The sequence below is a fragment of the Cupressus sempervirens genome, chromosome 9 (genome assembly GCF_028749045.1).
Source record: "Cupressus sempervirens isolate cs-2001-9-10 chromosome 9, ASM2874904v1, whole genome shotgun sequence".
NCBI lineage: Eukaryota > Viridiplantae > Streptophyta > Pinopsida > Cupressales > Cupressaceae > Cupressus > Cupressus sempervirens.
The window spans coordinates 533,291,983-533,311,054 of NC_143126.1; the positions used below are offsets into that span (position 1 = coordinate 533,291,983).

General features: G+C 34.6%; 1 non-coding gene and 1 pseudogene across 1 annotated transcript; one reads left to right on the plus strand and one right to left on the minus strand.

Annotated features, from left to right (window-relative positions):
* Positions 1-1,567: 1,567 nt before the first annotated feature.
* On the plus strand, positions 1,568-1,885 carry LOC149539692 (signal recognition particle RNA). The gene has a single exon (XR_016356621.1).
* A 1,725-nt stretch (positions 1,886-3,610) lies between these two features.
* Positions 3,611-18,493, minus strand: LOC149539693 (uncharacterized; annotated as a pseudogene).
* Between the last annotated feature and the right edge of the window lie 579 nt (positions 18,494-19,072).

Here is a 19,072-nt window from a genome sequence, read left to right on the forward strand (position 1 = left end):
TAAATTTTGGTTAGTTAATAATTGGGTCAATAATTGGCTATAAGTGGGGACACTAGCTATAAAGGATGTAGCATGAATCTAGAGTCTCAACAAGATCATTATTGTGCTATTGATGTGTAGAAGAGTCATAAAGGAGAGACAAAAAGAAGGACTAATTGGATAAATTACAGGCAAGGAAAAAATGGAACACATGACAAAAACTTATGTACCCGAGATATATACCTGAGGTAGGTACACCTATTACAAGGGACTAAAAAATGGTCACAAAAAGCTATTTAAAGGTTGAGAGGACTAGGTTTGAATAAGAAGAAACAAATCCACAAATTAGACAACCTCAATACAATTTGTGGTGCAAAGAAATGTATGCTAAATATAAATTTCAAAAATTGTCTTTGCATATTAGCTTCCTTAGGTTCACCTAGAGAAAAACATTCATCTAGAAATAGAAGATTGATGTAGACACTATTGTCCTAGTGGAAGTCATCACTTGAAGTTCCCAAACATTGATTTAGAAAACAAATATCAAGCAAGCTGATTTCATTTTTAGACCCTCATTCTTTGCTTCATCATCGGTACAATTCACAAAAGTATTTCTTGATGTGGGATTGTCTAATTGGTCAAAATATTTGAAAAAGTGGAACGACTTGAACTTTAAATGCTCCACAAGATACAAATCATACTTCCATCAAGATAGAGACTTTTTTGGCACATCTTTATGGTTTTCATCTTCAACCCATTCAACGACATCAATATGGTCAACTACATTATCTTGACTGACTTATTCTTCTTCCTGGTACTCTTTATGAAATGCACCTTGGTTACAGTTGTTGCAGGCCAGCCAATAAGAAATCTTGTGAGGGCTATGTGGGGAAACTCCATTGCCCCTTGAACTATAGTTCTATATTTTGCCTGTATGAAGGTTTAGAGAAGATTTATTGATGATTCATCTTCAGAATAACTTTTTTATTTAGTAAGCATGTCTATAAGACTTTAGACAAAAGAATATCATAGTTCATTTCATTTCATTCTATGAAGTTCATATAAAAACTCTAGAGAGGTAGGAAGTAGGAAGCTTGCTTAAGAAAGTTAAAGATTTTGTACTGTTGTCTAGGGGACAGCTCAAGTAGTAAATATCATGACATTTTTTTTCCTTTAATGTGCTTAGATTGGTATTACGGGCAGCAGTAACCTCCTTAAATACACATTTAACACAAATTTAGCTGCAATTATCCTTCAACATCCCCTTTACCAACCGTTCCCTTTTATTAGTGTTGACATCCGTCCTTGTACGATTCTACCACATGCCTCAAACTTTACTAACATTTAGCTCTACTTCTCCTCTTTGTGAGGATTTTTCTTATACGGAACTCTCCCTGAAAGCAGAAGAGGAGATCTGTGTGCGTTTATGTGAATCATGGTTTTTTGAAATGGGAACATTGCAATTTAATTGTTGTGCAGAAGACGCAGCAGCTGCGATGGCCTTAGTTGGAGACGTATATTTGTCCCACACGTAGCAGAAAACTAATTCAACACTGATTTAAAACTGAAGAGTTTGAGCTCATTGGTTGTCGAGCTCGGTAGCGTGGGCTTTTAACCCGAGTGGGGACACACAAGGTGGAAGACCAAGCGGGATTTGGCCGGAAGGAGGGAGAGATGCGTGGCATACAATTGTGGCGTGCCCTGCTCCAAGTGGAGAGTTGCTGTCAGGCCATCCTTCGAAGGAGGGATGCGTTCTGTCTAGCAGCGTAAGGCGGAGGGGACCGCGTGAGGCTGGTTTGATAGAGCAACGATTACCTCCCGCTCCCTACAGTGGAAGGACTACACACTGCTTGCCCCTCTCTCCCACTCATCCTCCCGGCCTGCCCATCCTCGAACCCCCACCTTTTACCCCCAATTTTCAATCATATTTGATACTTGATTTTAATTTTGTAATATACAAATAAAAGTTGATATATATATATATATATATATATATATACACTTCAATTCGTACTTTTGCCCCTAATTTTCAATAATATTTGATTTCAATTTTGCCCCTAATTGAAGGATAGCCACAGTCAAATTCGGCTCCGCATCTCTGAAATAAAAGGGCTTCAGATTTTAATGGACCGACACAAATTCTCTTTTCTAATTGTTCGTGTTGCTTTTTAATTGCATTTGAAGCAGTCATCAGCATTGTCATTTCAGTTGTCACAGAGAACTCTAAGTTTATTGTTTCACTTTGTATCGTAATCTAAATTCTAAATTTTTATGCCATAGAAATCGGCTGGATTCTCCATATCTTGGCTTCCATTTATCTTGAATCTAATAAATTTCTGTTTTGAGATTTAGTTATTAGTTTTCATGTCTTTCAATTAGTTTTTATTCATTCTCAAGATTTAAAACCTGTTGAGAATTAAAACATGTTAAACAATAGTTTGATATCAAGATAGTCATACTGAAAAATCTTTTGAATCTTTTTTTATTTAATTACTACTTCTTATTAGACATTAACTATCATAATATTTCACAATTTTTTTTCTTGATTATATAAAAATGTAATTAATTGTATAAATTTTTTTTAAAATTAATTGTATTAGAATTCAAGGGTATTTTTCTATTTTAAAAAATTATATTTTTAACTTTTCAAATTCTAAATAATAATAGGCTTTATATATAATTGATTAAAAAAATAAAATGTAAAAGTAAGATAATTTAAAATTATAAAATTACTATAATTTATACTATAATTATAAAATTACTATAATTTATATTATAATTAGAAAATTACTATAATTTATATTATAATTATAAAATATGTGTGTGTGTGTGTGTGTGTATGTGTTGGTAAATAGATTTATCATTATACAAATGGCCCAACGGATTGTATGTGGCAAATTTTTTAGAACAATTGGATAGGCGTTTGATATGTGGTCTTCCTTTGCGTTTGAAAGGGCAGCTCCCTTGTCTAATATAGTTTTGAGGTTTTTCAAATAAAAGTGAAATCAAACCTTAAAAGATGAATAGAAAGCCATTGATGATGAATGCACCACGTGACTTCAAAGCTTTCTTGGACTAACTTAAAACCACTAATAACAACAATCAAGATCTAAGCTTGAGAACTATTACTAGCACAATGCTGATCCAAAGATTCATAAACATTTGCACCATACCGTGAGAATGCTTATTGCAAAGAGAATCAACATTTCTAACAATTTAGATTTGGAAGAAGAGAACTCAAATTGCATGTTCCTTTATTTTCTTGCACCAAGAATCTAAGAGGAATTTCTGATTACAAAGACAAAATTTGTACATACTTTCCAAATATCATCTTCTAATCAAAATTGTAGCATAGTGCTCCCTTTTTCTAAAGTCCAAAAAGTCCCCTCTTTACAAAGCCAAAAATGACTCCTTGTATAAATATTGAGGTTAACAACTACCCCTATGTGGTTAATAACTACTTCCCAAATAAGTAATTTGGATGAGGTTAATTAACCTCTACAAAATTAACCCAAAATGATAAAGATCATTGATTAGAGAGATAGAAGATAAAAACCATCACATCACATGAGGCATAAGGCACTTATAGAGCCTTATTATAGCTTCAAGTTCTGTGTACATGTTTTAGGACTTAAGCTACTATACTAGGTGGTCGTTCATGATCACCCTGGCATACAGTCTCTTGAACCAATCCTAATTGATTTTCTTGATTTACTAGTGCAGGAAGTGTTTGTCTAGCATATATCTCTCCTTAGTTAGCTAGGGGAGCAGAGGAAACCTCTTGTGTTGAATGTGAAGCTGTAAAGCCTGCAACTATATAGTGTTTCTGATCATGCTAAGTAGTTGATGGCAAGTACATAGGCATTGGTTGTATGTATTGCTACTACATATCTGATGAAGCCAAAGGTTGATTTGATGGTGATGTGAGTGGCTCCATAGGATTCCCTTTTTCCATAGATTCTACATCTATAGTTGTGTGTGCTTGTCCATCTTCTCTCCTCACAAATTGCTTAACAACACGAGCAATCTTTAATTTAGGCTTTCATGTTTCACTCGATTTCACAACACCAACTTCTGAGCTATGTTGTTTCTTGGTGAGATAAGCATGAACAACATGAGCAAATCCTAGCTTATACAATAACAATAGACCTCATAATGGCTTCCCATCAATATTGGATTCAATAGTATATCCATAATGAAAAACATCAGTTAGCTTTGCTTCAAAAATCTTCTCTTCAAGAGGCTTGAACTAAAGTGAAAAGTTGTCTAGACCTACACAGAAATAATTGGGAGAGGGTGCTAGTAAGATTGGTCTAGGCTTCATTTCATGTTCAAGCATATCCCTCTCCTTTTCAGGATCATTTGATGATTTTTGGTGCTCTTTCCTTTTTCTTTTCAACTCTTTCCTCAAAGAAAATTTCTTCAACTTTTGCTCCTCCTATCCATTTTCTATTGTCATCTTTGTTTCCAAATAGTACATGTCATTAAGAGCCCCTAAGTTTTCATTGCAACCTCCAATAAAGGCAAGAATACCCCTTTTGAAGTCCAAACAATCCCTTGCCATGGAAAATCTTGTAGAAAGTCCCTGATCTGTGGCTGACACCTTTGTCCATAAATTTGACAGGATTCTAATCCCAATCACTTGTAACTCTGGGCCTATAGAGTAGCACACATTAACAAGGTCAAAAACCCCTCCATTTACACAAACTACCCATGAATTCCAAGAATTATCCACGGTTAAGCATGAAGAGCTTCTACAGCCTTCTCCTTTGCAAGACTATTGTTGCTTTCCAAGACCCTGTTCAAGAAGCTTTATCAAAGCCCCCAATACCTTGTCTTTATGTTCTGTATTTCCAATCTGTAGCCTAGCGAACACATCCTTCACAAGAAAAATCTCTTCCTATCTTCTACACCATCCAATTTTGCCCCAAAAACATCGCTTCTCAACAAAAGATCCAAATCCCTCTTTATTGCTATATCCACCACTATTCTGAATACTCTACGCTAGAAGAGGGAAAAAAAAATCTTTGTTAAACAAATTATATGCCTTCTCTATGGTAAGATTGGCTATGGGCCCATCAATCATGTTTCTCTCAGCTGTTCAACATTCTTTATTTATTCCCCAGCATTGGCATTGTGACCATTGCTACTTTGCATTTTGCATGAACATTTAGCACAACTTTCATGGAGGTTAAGTAACCTCTTAATTTTTAACCTTTTTCAAATGGGCAAGGAGGTAGGTTGATAACTATCTTTAAAATATGTGTTTTGGATTCGAACGTTAACCTCTTTTTTAAAAAGGTTAATGGTTAATGATTTAGTTTAGAATGTGTGTTTTGACCCTCAAACCTTAACCTTTTTAAAAGGTTAATTTTGTAAACAGTTAGATATTTTGGCAATTGATCTTAACCTTTTTAGAGGTTAATAGTTAATGATCAAGTTGAAAATATGTATTATGGTTCCTGCCAATAACCTAGGAGAATTTTTGACTCGGGAACCAAATTTTAAAAATTTCAATTGCTGGATAAACCTGGAAACAAGCCAAAGATACTTGAAGGTGGAATATCTCAAAAACTCTAAGGGAAAATGACCATTTTAATGTTTAAAATGAGGTTTATTCTAAAAATAACCATAGCTCATAATGGCAAGGATTAAGGCAAATTTTGATATTCGAGCAACAATATGTATGTATAATGTATGTGTGTGTATACACATATATATACATATATGTACAAATATATGCATATATATACAAATATATGCATATATGTACAAATATATGCATGTGTGTGTGTGTGTGTGTATACACAAGTTTATTTGTTTATGGGAGAACTTCATATATTATGTGATATTTATTTGATAATGGTTATATGATCAAGAATAAATATTTTTATATCTTTAAATATCTAGATTAGAATTAATACATCAATTTATCAATTTTATGTATTTATATTGTTAGTTAATCAATTTAATTTTCCATATAAGGTCACTAAATGCATCAATTCATCAATATAACCCATATAACATCATTTAATCAATTTCATATATTTAATACATCAATCAATATTCTAATTTTCCAATTTAAGACATGCAAAAAAAAAAATCTATTTCTAGGCTTATAATTTAAGGTAATTTAATCAATTTAATGTTCTTTTGTGTGCCTCCATTTGAGAAGGTGAAATACCCAATGAATTTGGTATTGGAAGGACATCATATAGGTGTTCTATTCAAGCATATTGGTGAAAGATCATATGAAGGGTTGTAACGATTGGAGAAGATAAATCAATATTTTCATTGTGCTAAATTTTTGGCCTAGGGCTAGACTGTGGAGTATGACTAAAGGAATAAGTCAGATATTGCCACAGTGATTTGCTACAGTTGCTACAATAAAATCTAGATTTCTTGAATGGTTTTTGGGTTCCTAACCATTTCATTTTGCATTGCATGGAGGATATATTTGAATATCTGAGGGCATGTATAAGAATTTAGAAATCATTTATAATCTAATTTGTATCATAGTTTTACATCACAATGTTTTTCCCTAATGTCTTATTGATGTAGATGCATATTTTCTCATTTATATTCAATGCTCTATGTTTCAAAAAAATACAAAAACATTTTCAATTTCATTGTTAGTTATTTTTGAGTTCTTTGCAAGCATATTTATTAAAATTTGGCATTTATAAAGAAATTAGAATTTAGATTTTCTATATACCCCTTGTGTGCAAAGTGTTTGATGAAATTCTCAGGTTAGAAATTAGGAAAGTAAAATGAAAACTGCAAGGGATATTACATTGGTATCAGAGCTAAATCGTATTATCCTAAGGGTTTAACAATCACATACAACTACATAAGGTTGGCTCCATATATTTTACACTTCCAAGCGAGCTTTATTTGACAAGGAAGAGGAATTTGACAATAAGTTGGATACCATGGGTGATAGGAAAGAGAGTAGGCCACCAAGAGATAATAGGAATGAGGAACAAGAAAAAAGGAAGTTGTTCAGAGAAATGGTTACATGACAGGAGTGGATGGCTCAAGCTTCAGGCACTCACCACCATGGTTTACCACATGAACCCACGGAGTAGACAAAATCAGGAGCAAGGAAATAATAATAGTGCAGTGGGGTCACCTAGAGCTCATAGGATGCACTCTAGGATAGCATAAAGGCCTACTCATCCTACCTTCATTAGAGATGAGCCTGAGATACCACCTATACAAGAAGCAGGGGAGGAGACATTCAAAGATATCCTCATGGCTACAAATGATGAATTTGATTTATTAGCTCCTCGAGTGCAAGGAAGGATGACATTTGAGTGGTTTTTTAACATGAGGAGAGAGAATTATAGGTAGAAAGACAAGATAGGAGACCTGATGATGAGGATAATGAATTAAAGCATGCTATAGGGAAGCTTTCTGTGACTACATTTGATGGTATTAGTAGAATGATAGCTCAAGCTTGGTTTCACAAGCTTGATACCTTCTTGGCACTAGGACCTATGATAGAAGTGGAGGTAGTAAAATATTCCATGCTATATTTAGATGGAGTTACACATGATTAGTGGTACCATGGGATGGTTACCCTTCAACCTAACCTAATGATTTTATATCGTAACTTTGTGGATAGGCTAGTAGAGAGGTTTGATAAGAAGGATCCATAGGTATACTTTAGGGATTTTTCATAGTTGAGATAGACATGCAAATTGGAGTATTGTATTAGTGACTTTCAAAGGCTATCTATTATGGTGTTAGATATCTCAGAGAGGAGATTGGTTGTTTTTTTCACCGAGGGATTATCCAAACTACTGAAGGGTTGGGTAAAAGCCTTTGATCCATTCAATTTTCAAGAAGTAATTAAGATGGCTAGGAGAATGGAATAATAAGCCCCAATAAATAAATTTTAGTAAAAGGGTGGATCATCTAGAAAACACAACAAACCATTCTTTAAGAAACCTAAGAGGAATGAAAAAAAGGCTAAAAATAAAGATAAACCATTTTCTCCTTTGGATAGAGAGACATTGAATGATTTAAGGAAGAACAATTTTTTTTTTCAATTGAACCTATGACATGAACCATGATTTTCTTTTGCGGACAAAGGGGAAAATGAATATGGTTATTCGGGCTTATTATGAGGAAATTATGATTCTAAAAATTTAGACTAACAATCTGAAAATGAGGAATTGATTGAAGAAAAGAGAGTCACAGATGATGAAAAGTTGAACAAAATGGATACAAGAAATGAGAAGACTAAAGGTAGACTTAAGAAGGCACATATCACTACTATATAACAAGAAGGCTCATTTAGGATTAGAGGGTTATTGGTTGGTCAATGAGTTATCATTTTTCTTGATGCAGGCACTATTCACAATTTTATTGATTCTGGATTGATCAAAAGGTGTGGGATATAGATAGAGTAGTTTGAGGGTCTAAGAATAAGGGTAGTTAATGGCTACATCCTCAAAGGTTATAGGAATATTTTAGGTTTGCCCCTAAATATCAAAAATTTTGATTTCAAAGAAGATTTTTATGTTGTTAACATGGATGATAGAGATTTAATTCTTGGCATGACTTGGTTACATGATACTGGAGAGTTCACTCTCAATTTGAGAGATATGGAGATGAAGTTTTAGTCAAATGGGAAGACCCATATACTTAAGTTCATTCATAACAATGGGTTTAGAATGATGTCTTGCAGACACATGAGAGCTTGTTGAGACATGACTAGGTTGAGTGGGCAACTTGTTACACTTTAATGCCATCACAAGGGCAGAAAAATTAGAATAGCACCAAGACATACAAGAACTAAGAATCAAACACTACAAGGTTTTTAGTGAAATACCACTAGGTAGACGTCTAGATAGAGGTATTGAGAATATCATTGAGTTAGATAAGGGTGCTAAACCCATCATGGTCACACCCTATAGGTATCCAAAGAGATTGAAGGATGAGATTGAGAAAACCATCAAGAAACTACTTGCTATGGGGCACATCAAACCAAGTAAGTTTATTTTCACTTCTTCTGTGGTTTTGTTGAAGAAGAAGGATGGTACACTTAGGATGTACATAGATTACAAGGTCCTAAAAAAGAAAACTATCAAAATAGGTACCCCATCCCACAGATTGATGAGTTTTATATGAGCTACATGGAGCATGTTTCTTCTCCAAAATTGATTTGTGATCAAGCTATCATCGTATCCGAGTCATGGAGAAAGACATAGAGAAGATGACATTGAGATGTCATTGTGACCATTTTGAGTTTGTAGTTATTCCATTTGAGATAACTAATGCTCTAGCTACTTTTCAGACCGTGATAAACAAGGTCTTTTAGCCTTAGATGAGGAAATTTGTGTTAGTCTTCTTTGATGACATCCTAGTGTATAGTAGGACATGGGATGAGCATGTGTGGCACTTAGACACTATGCTAATTATTTTGATTAGTGAGTCCTTGTATACAAAGGAGTCCAAATGTGATTTTGGATTATTAGAGTTATTATATCTAGGTCACATTATCAATTCTCAGGGAGTATGCATGGATCCTCAAAAGATTCATGCTATTATTGATTGACCTACTCTAGTGAACCTGCCACAGCTAAGAGGATTTTGGGGTTGTGTGGGTTCCACATGAGGTTTGGTAGTGGATATTCTTGGCATGAAACACCTTTGATAGACTTATAAGAAAGGGGGTTTTCTTATGGACTCTTAAGGTACATGAGTGTTTTGATAAATTCAAGGATTTGATGACTTCTTGTCCAGTGCTAGCATTACCAGATTTTAGCTTTCCATAATCATGATGTCTTTTTGAAGAAAACCCTTGTTGTTGCACATCATGGATAAGCCATAGTTTAGCTGGTGTTGTTAAAAGATCATCAATTCCTAATGAAATAGCTACATCAATAGCTTGCTAGAAACCTAAAATCTTCACCAATGCAAGAGATGTACTTGAATTGGTTACTTGACCTCTACATCATCAAAAAAATTTAGAAGACTTGGGTTGAACCACTTTGGTTAGAAAACAAGAAGTTTTATTTCAAGGGGACAATGAATGTAGTAGCAGATGCCTTGTCATAAAGACCCCACTTGAGTTTGATAGATATATTAGAGGGTTGGATACATTTGATCCTTGTAGAGTATGCAAAGGATACATGGGCATCAAGATTCATAAATGGATCAATCTAGAATAATTATTTCACCCTTGTGAATGAGCTCATCATTTACAAAGGGAACATTTATTTGGTACTAGGATTAGAGGTGAGGAGGATAGTGTTGAGATTTTACCATGAATCACCTATGGGCAGGACATCTAGGTTTTAAAAAACCCTACTGACAGATTCGTGAGTGTTTTTCTTGGAAAGGGCCCAAAGATAAGGTGTTCTAGTATGTTAGAGAGTGTCCTACTTGCCAAAAAAATAAATAGGAGCACTGTTACCTAGCCAACCTACTTCAGCCATTTTTTATTCCTGATAGGAAGTAGGAGTGTTTTTCAACGGACTTTATCATATGACTGCCAAGAGCCTAGGGTAGAGACTATATATGTTGCTATTGATTAGCTTACAAAGTTTTCCAACTTCTTCCCAATCACTTCTAAATACACTTCTATGCATGTGGTAGATTTATTCTTCACATAGGTATTCAGGTTGCATGGCTTACCTCAAAGCATCATCATCAACATGGACAACAAGTTTATGAGTCACTTATGGCAGGATTTGTTCAAATTATGTGAGACATAGCTCACTCTGGGTACTAGCTACCATTCCCAAATAGATATAGTGAACATATAGGTGGAGGGATACCTCGGGAAATACATAGTAGGGCAAAATAAGGCTTGGGTTAAGTGGATATATCTATGTGAGTACTATTATAATTCCATGTATCACATGTATATCCGGATCTCACAATTCATGGCATTATATGGATATGAGGCACTCAGTTTCATGGTTTTTTTGCTATCAGAAGGTAGAGTGCCCAGTGTTGGAGACTTATTATTGGAGAGCTGGGATATTGCAAAGGCTCTTAAGGAGAAAAATGCTAAGGAAAATAATCAACAAAATTAGTATATTGATCAAAAGAGGATTGAGAAGACTTTTGAGGTATGTGATATGGTATATTTGATGTGATAGCCTAAATTTTCACTTAGCAAAAAAATTGTGATATTCTATGAAATCAGGAAAAAGTTGTGCTCAAAATGATTAGGGTTTCTAGAAATGTGTTATCCCTCATAAAAACCCTAGGGAAAAGCTTATGTCCTTTATATTGTTGAAATATTTGTAACTTGACATGAAGTGTTGAATAGGAATAAATAAAAAAATCTTTCTTATGAAATTATATCCCTAAGTATTTTGATCTTTTGTTGCATTATATTTCATGCCTCTCTTATCTCTTAAGTTGCGATGTTGCAAAAGTCTTTAAATCACAACATCACTATGTTCTAACCACTAACCATGTTGAGGGATGTGAGGATACAAAATGGTTTATCAATAGTTCATCATGTTATTATATCAATTATTGTTAGAAATCATGTTAAGTCATGAAGGATCAATATAGTGGAAAGTGCATGATCATAGGTTAGTTTAGGCTTAAAGAAATTCAAGTTGTGATGGTGTGAAAGGCAGAAATGGTAGTCAAATTTGAAAGTGCATGATCCCATGAATCTAGATCAACCCTAAAGTCTAAGTTGTGAAGGTGCAAAAGAAAGATAGCAATTAAGTTAAGTGGTTATTGCATCTTCATAGGTGGATAAAGGTAACCTGCAATCAAGGTGTGGAAGCAGTGAAATGCTTTGATTGTTGTTTCACAAGGTTAAGTAATGAATTAAGAATTCAATTGCAGGGTTGAAATGAAAGGAAATAATTAAATTCAAATAGTTATCACAAGGTCATAGACTAGAAGGCATTGAGTACATTTTATGTTATGAAATTACGAAGAGTTTCTAACTATCAAAGTCTAAGCTATCGAAATATTGCTAGAAGTTTAGAGTAACTTGTGTTTTCAATTTTGAAGGAGTGATGCTTTATAATAAATTTCAAAGGATTTGTTTTGTCAATAAAAGTAGGTTAGCTTAAATAGTTATCAATCCACCAAAAGCAGTCAAATAAGATCCTAAGTTCTGAAGTTGTGCACAAGGTAAAGCTTGAAGTTTCACCACTTTGCAAGGTGTTGATAGATAGTGTATTCCAATGTTGCAATGTAGTGATGAGGGTAGTTTTGAAAGTTATCAACATTTCACAATAGTTAATGTAAGAGAGCGATAAGTAGTTGCAATAGAGAGATCACCAATTAAAAGTAATCTTTGCAACCTCACAGGTCAACATAGTCAATAAAGAGATAAAGTTGTAAATGTGGGAAAAGTAACAAAGAAAGTTAAGTTAAAGGCTAGTGCAAGATCGCATGGTTTTAGTCACAGTTAAGGTCTTTGGTTGTGAAGTTATGAAATCAAGTGATGGTCAAATAGAGTATTAATCACAAAATTGCATGCTTAAAGAAGTTTTATGTATGTTGGTTGTGAAGAGGTGACAAGGTAATTGTTTGAGCCATCATTGTTTCACAACTAAAAGAACTGTTAAGTCTTGAACCACAACAAAGCTACAAAGTAAAATGGTACTTAATATAAACAAATGGTTGCAACATTGTGTGACTAAGAAAGGCTTTGTATTTGACAATTGTGAATATGCAAATAGAAACCTGACAATTATGGTCAAAGCAATTGTTGCATCGCAAAGAGTAAAGGTTAACTTGAGGGAGTTGCAAAGTAGCAAAATGCTCATGATTGTGTCTTTGCAAGAAAAAAGTTGTAGTTAATAAATGAAGTTATGAACATGCAAAAAAAGAAAAATGTTAAGGTTAAAGGGTTCTCTCAATGTTGCATGATTTCATAGATAGTTGAAAATTTTGACTTGCGATGTTGTGAAATGAAGTGACAGTTAAGGAAATGAGTTCAACGCAACATTACACAGTTAAAGCAAGCACCATATTTGGCAATTGTGAAGAATTCTAAAGGTAACTATCTGAAGTATTGTAGCATCCCAACTGATAGAAGTAATAAACAAAGAGATTTTTTCCAAATCGCTATGGTCAGTAAGTTAAAGTGGCAAGTAGCTATGAAATGGTGACAAAGCATAGAACAAAGTGAACGTAGTTTCATAAGCCCATGTGGTAGATGATAAAATAAAGTTTCAAAGTAGTGATGAGAATGAATTGCAACCTTCCAGGCAAGCAATAGTAGTTAAGGAAAATGGTAATGAAGTTGTGAAAAAGTTTAAGGAAACCCATTTCACATGCTCGTAGCTAGAAATGAAGGAAGAAAGGAAATCGTGGCTAGGAAAGAATAAGGTTATCAATCAATATTTTTTTTACTAAATGAATTCATGAACATTTGGATCTACAATGTTAGACCATAGCCTAATTGTATCATTTTTGTTTGTAGTTAGGACTAGGGTTAGGAAAGTTGTAGTGACACCTGCACTCTTCGCCAGGAAAACCAAATGCTCTGTGATAAAAATAGGTTACTTCACCATAAAATTAAAAATACTACTTGTCGATTTCAAACATAAATTATTATCAATAGGAAAATCAGATCTTAAGACAAGAGGTGTGGTATGGTGTAATTAGAGTTTTGGATAGTGTGATCTATAATATCCCTTGCCCAAACTAACTGATTTTAGCTCAAGGAATATTTTCAAAAACTTGTATGTTTCCTTTCAATGCTAAGAAATTTAGAATGTTCACAAATGATATTACAATACCTCTTACAATGAACTAATATGCAAGTGTTGTTCTTTTGGTACTTGCAATGCATATACATGAAAACTAGATATGGAATACATACCTACAGCCAGCTGACATTTTGACAAATAATTGACATACAACTATTATGTTGATCAGACATGCTATTAGATGGATGTTTCATCAAACAAATGGTATGCAACATGTATCTCCTTTATTGAATTCAATCTCATGTACAATGTTGTTATGAGTTTGCCAAGACAAATGGGCTTACAATAATAACTACAGTAATGCCAAAATCTAATTCTGAATTATCATAGCAAAATCATATGCCTAAAAATTACAATGCTAACTACTAATAATTGCAAGAGGAACCTGATAATAGTAATGTCCAAGAATGGAGATGAATTAAGCATTAGTATTGTAGTGTGGCATCGTTCTTGTGTACTGTAGCAGCCAATAATAAATGTATGCTCCAATTTAAGCACAAATAGAACTCTTGAATTGGAGCTCTCCTGAATACCAAATTTAGTGGATATTTCACCAACTCAAATGGTTGCAACACTGAAGAGTTGAAATTTTCCAATGGCTGATTGGAATTGGAAACCTTAGTTTCTTCTACCAATTTTATATCCAATGCAATTCACAATAATCAGATGATTAATAATGAAGCTCTCACCTCTATCTATTCTTTTAATTCACCCTTCTAGAAGAAAATAAAATACTATTTAACTGCATTCTCGAGAAGCTTCCCCTTTATAATTTAATAATTAATAGTATTTCTAGAAAATGCACTCTCTATAAATTTCTCCCTTGCAATACAATAATTAATTGTTCTTCTAGAAAATTAAATTAAATAAATATAAAATCACCTTTTAATTTTAAAATTTTCAAAGTACTTTATAAGAAATTAATTTAATCAATTTCTCTTTATTTCCTCTCTTAGCCTTTGAAGAGTGTAAAGGCTAAGAACTCCACTGAGTTGTTAAAATGATGGGGACATTACAATTCGCCCTCCATGAAATTACTTGTCCTCAAGCAACTTCAAGTCCGAATGCTACAAATTATCCTTATTCCCCCATGTTGCATCCTCTCCTAGAAGGTCCTTCCATTTCACCAAATACTCCCTTATAGTATGCTACGTCAAGTTTATATCCACGAAATCAATGATAACCTATGGCACCAATACCAATTTTCCCTCATCATCTAAGGGTGGAAGCACTATGGAAGGAACAATATGATGTCCTGGCACCTTTTTGAGGCATGACACATGAAAAATGTTGTGCACCTTGCTCTCCTCTAGCAAATCTAACTCATAAGCCACCTTTCCCACTTTCTTGATAATCCTGAATGGACCATAGTATCATGGCTTAATTTTCTCGCCACCATTCTTCTTGAGAGTGGATTGGTAGTAAGGTTGCAACATAATATACACCATATCTCTAACCTCAAAAGTTTTCTCAGTCCTCTTCTGGTCTACATACTTCTTCTACTGATTTTGCACCTTGGTTATATTATCCTTGAGATTCTTAATAGTGTCTTAACTCTCCTATAACAAATCACCTGCACTAGGCACTCTACTATCACTCAAAAGTAGATCCATAAAATTGGGTGCCTCATACCCATACAGGGCCATAATAAGTGGTATTGTAGCAATACTCATAGAGATAAATCCACTTTACCCATGCCTTCTATTGCCCTGCTATATAATTTCTAAGATGTCCCTCCACCCCTTTATTCACTACCTCTATCTAACCATCTATCTTAGGGTGGTAGGTAGTACTCATAGTGAGCTCTAGCCAAAAGTGACTCATAAACCTATTGTCTCTATCACTCACAATGCTCTGAGGTAAGTCATGTAATCTAAATATCTCCTTGAAGAACAACTCTGCCAACTATGTAGTACTGTATGTAGCAATGATTGGAAAGAAGTGTGCAAACTTGTAAGGCAATCCACAATCACATATATATAGTCCCTACCTTAGGCTCTAGGTAGTCCTATGATGAAGTCCATAGATAAACACTCCCACTTCCTATCAAGAATCAAAAGTGGTTGAAGTAAATTGGCTAGATAGAAGTATTCCTGCTTATTTTTCTGGTAGGTGGGACACTCCTTAACATACTAGAGTACTTCTTCTTGAGCCCTTTCCATGTGAAGTGCTCTCTAGTCTGTTGGTATGTCTTGTAGAAACTAGGATGTCCTACCATAGGTGAATCATGAAAAGATTTTAGAACAATCCTACTCATTGTTGAGCCTAAAACCAAAAAAGTTTTCCCTTTGTGAATGATGAGCTCATTCACAAGGATGTATCTATTTTCCTAAATAGTTTCATCTATGAATCCATTTGTCCATGCATCCTTTGCATACTCTAAAAGAATCAAGTGTCTCCAATCCTCCAATATGTCTGTCAATAAGCTCAAATGGGGCCTAGGTGATAAAGCATCAACAACTACAATTTGTGTCTCCTTAAAATATGTAATATCAAAGTCATAGTGCTGTGACATGCTCACCCACTTCTATTGCCTATCATTGAGATCTCGCTACCTGAAAAATTCTTTTAGGCTATTATGGTTGGTTTTGATACAAAATTTTCTACCAACCAAATATTGTATGAATTTAGCTAAAGCATGCACAATGGCTAACATCTCCTTATCATATATGCTAAAGCTCTGCTCTAGCCCTCATAATTGCTTGCTCTCATAAGCAATAGGGTGCTTCTCTTGCATAAGCACCACTCCAATTCCCTCTTTGGAAGCATCATAATGTAGCTCAAAAGGTTTGCTAAAATTTGGTAATGCTAACACTAGATAGGAAGTCATCAACTCCTTAAATTTATTAAAACACTCCTGTACCTCAAAAGTCCACAAGAAAGCTCCCTTTCTCATCAAAATTTTCAAGGGTGTTGCATGCCTAGAATATCCATCCACAAACCTCTTGTAGAAACCACATAATCCTAGAAAGCCCCTTAACTGTGTAAGGTTCACTAGTGAAGCCTACTCCACAATGACATGAATCTTTTTAGGATCCATGTGTATGCCTTTTGCACTAATGATGTGACCCAAATACATCAACTCCTTTGCATACAAGGACTCTATGCCCAATATATCCAACACCATGTCAAGGTGAACCAAGTGCTCCTCCCAAGATCTGTTGTACACCAAGATATCAACGAAGAAGACAAGTACAAATTTCTTCAACTAAGGATGGAAAACCCTATTCATTGTTGCCTAAAAAGTAGCAGGTTTGTTAGTTAGCCCAAATGGCATAACTACAAACTCAAAATGGCCACAATGGCATCTAAAGGTTGTCTTTTTGATGTCATGCTCTCTAACTCTAATCTTGTAATAACTTGATCTCAAATCTATCTTTGAGAAGATGCAAGCTCCATGAAGCTCATCTATCAACTCATTGATCCTAGGAATGGGGTACCTATTTTTAATTATCTTCCTATTAAGCACCATTTAATCAATGCACATCCTTAATGTCCCATCCTTCTTCTTCACCAACACCACTGAAGAAGTGAAAGGAGACTTACTTGGTCTAATGTGGCCCATAGCAAGTAAATTCTTCATGGTTTTTTCAATTTCATCCTTCAACCTCTTTGGATGTCTGTAAGGTGTAATCATGATGGCTTAGCCCCCTCCTCTAGCTCAATGATGTACTCAATACCCTTATCTGGTGGTCTACATGGTGGAATGTCACTGAACACCTTAGAGTTTTTAACTCTAAGCTCCTAAATATCAAGAGGATATTCATTCTTCTATTGTCCCTCCCATGATGGCATTAACATGTACTCTACTACTGACTCTACTTGATCATTTTGAATCAATCTAGCCATCCTCTAGAAAGAGACCATTCTAAAATCACTGTCCTTGATTGCCTTAAGAATATGTGTCTTCCCATTCACTTTAAACCTCATCTTCATCTCCTTGAGATTAGGAGTGAACTCACCAATATCATGCAACCAACTCATCCCAAGGACTATATCTATATCTCCCATTGGCACAACATACAAATCTTCCTTAAAGACATAATGATTAACTTCCAAAGGAAGTCTAGTGATCTTATGATCACAATTGAGGACACAACCATTAGCTAGCCTCACTCTAGTTCCCCCAAATTCCTCCATTTGTATGCCATATTTCTCTACCAACCTAGCATCAATGAAATTATGAATGGCACTGTATCAACCAAAGATATAGCTTGTTGTCTAGCAAGTACTACTCTCATTCGAAATGATCCTTCCTACTGAATACTAGTGAGATGAGCTTCCCTATGTTGTTCATCTCCTTCCCCATCCATGGACTCCATTTTAGACAAGTTTCCATCCTTGTCTTCCTTTTTTTCACCATATATTTCCTCTATATCAAATTGTTGGTTTGAATTATCTGATTCTGATTCCTTGTAGTATGCCAACATAATTCTGTTATCTTTTCCCTTTGGTCTAAGAGGATAGTCATGGTTTGCATCATAGGGTCCCTTACAATATAAACATATTTTTTTCTTACTCAAATCATTTAATGTTTCCTTGTCAAAAGGTACTAGAGTTTTAGCTTTAGAATCATTTTAAAAATTAGTCCTCTCTAATTTTTTTTTAAAATGGTTTGTTATCCTTACTAGAAGATGCTCCTTTGGACTAAATTTTTTTTATTGGGACTGCATGCTCCATATTTCTTGCCTTTTTTATAGCTTTAAAGAAATGGGATAAAATCCCTTTACCTAACCTCTTAGTGGTTCAGATAGGCCCTCAATGGAAAGAACTATCAATCTAGTCTCTGAAATATTTAGCGCCATGACTACCAACCGCTGAAATTCACCAATGAAATACTCCAATTTGCCTATTTGTTTTAGCTATGCTAATTCCTAGAAGTAAACCTCTAGATCTTTCTTGTCAAATATTTTAACTAACCTATCCACAAAGTCCTAGTACTATTTTACCTAATTATGTTGAAGTGTTACCATACCACGGGACCACCAATCATGTGCTACTCCCTCCAAATGCAAAGTGGCATATTTGATAGCTTTAATCTATGTCATTGACCTCAGTGCCAAGAAGTGTTAAGCTTATGAATCCAAGCTTGAGCTATCATCTTACGACTCCCATCAAATGTAGGCATAGTAAGCTTGCATGTAGCCCTCTTTAGCTCACTATTTTGACCCCTAATCCTTCTATCCTATCTTAGTAGCCTGTAATGTTATCTCCTTTGATTTACAAAGCATTTAAAGGTCATCCTCTCTCTCAACCCTATAGTGCCAATAATTCCCATTCATAATTTCTAGCCATAAGGATATATGCAGATGTCTCATCCTCAACTTCATCTGTTGGTTCCTATACTGGTTCCTTTGTAACAAAAGTAGGACGTGTGGGTCTGT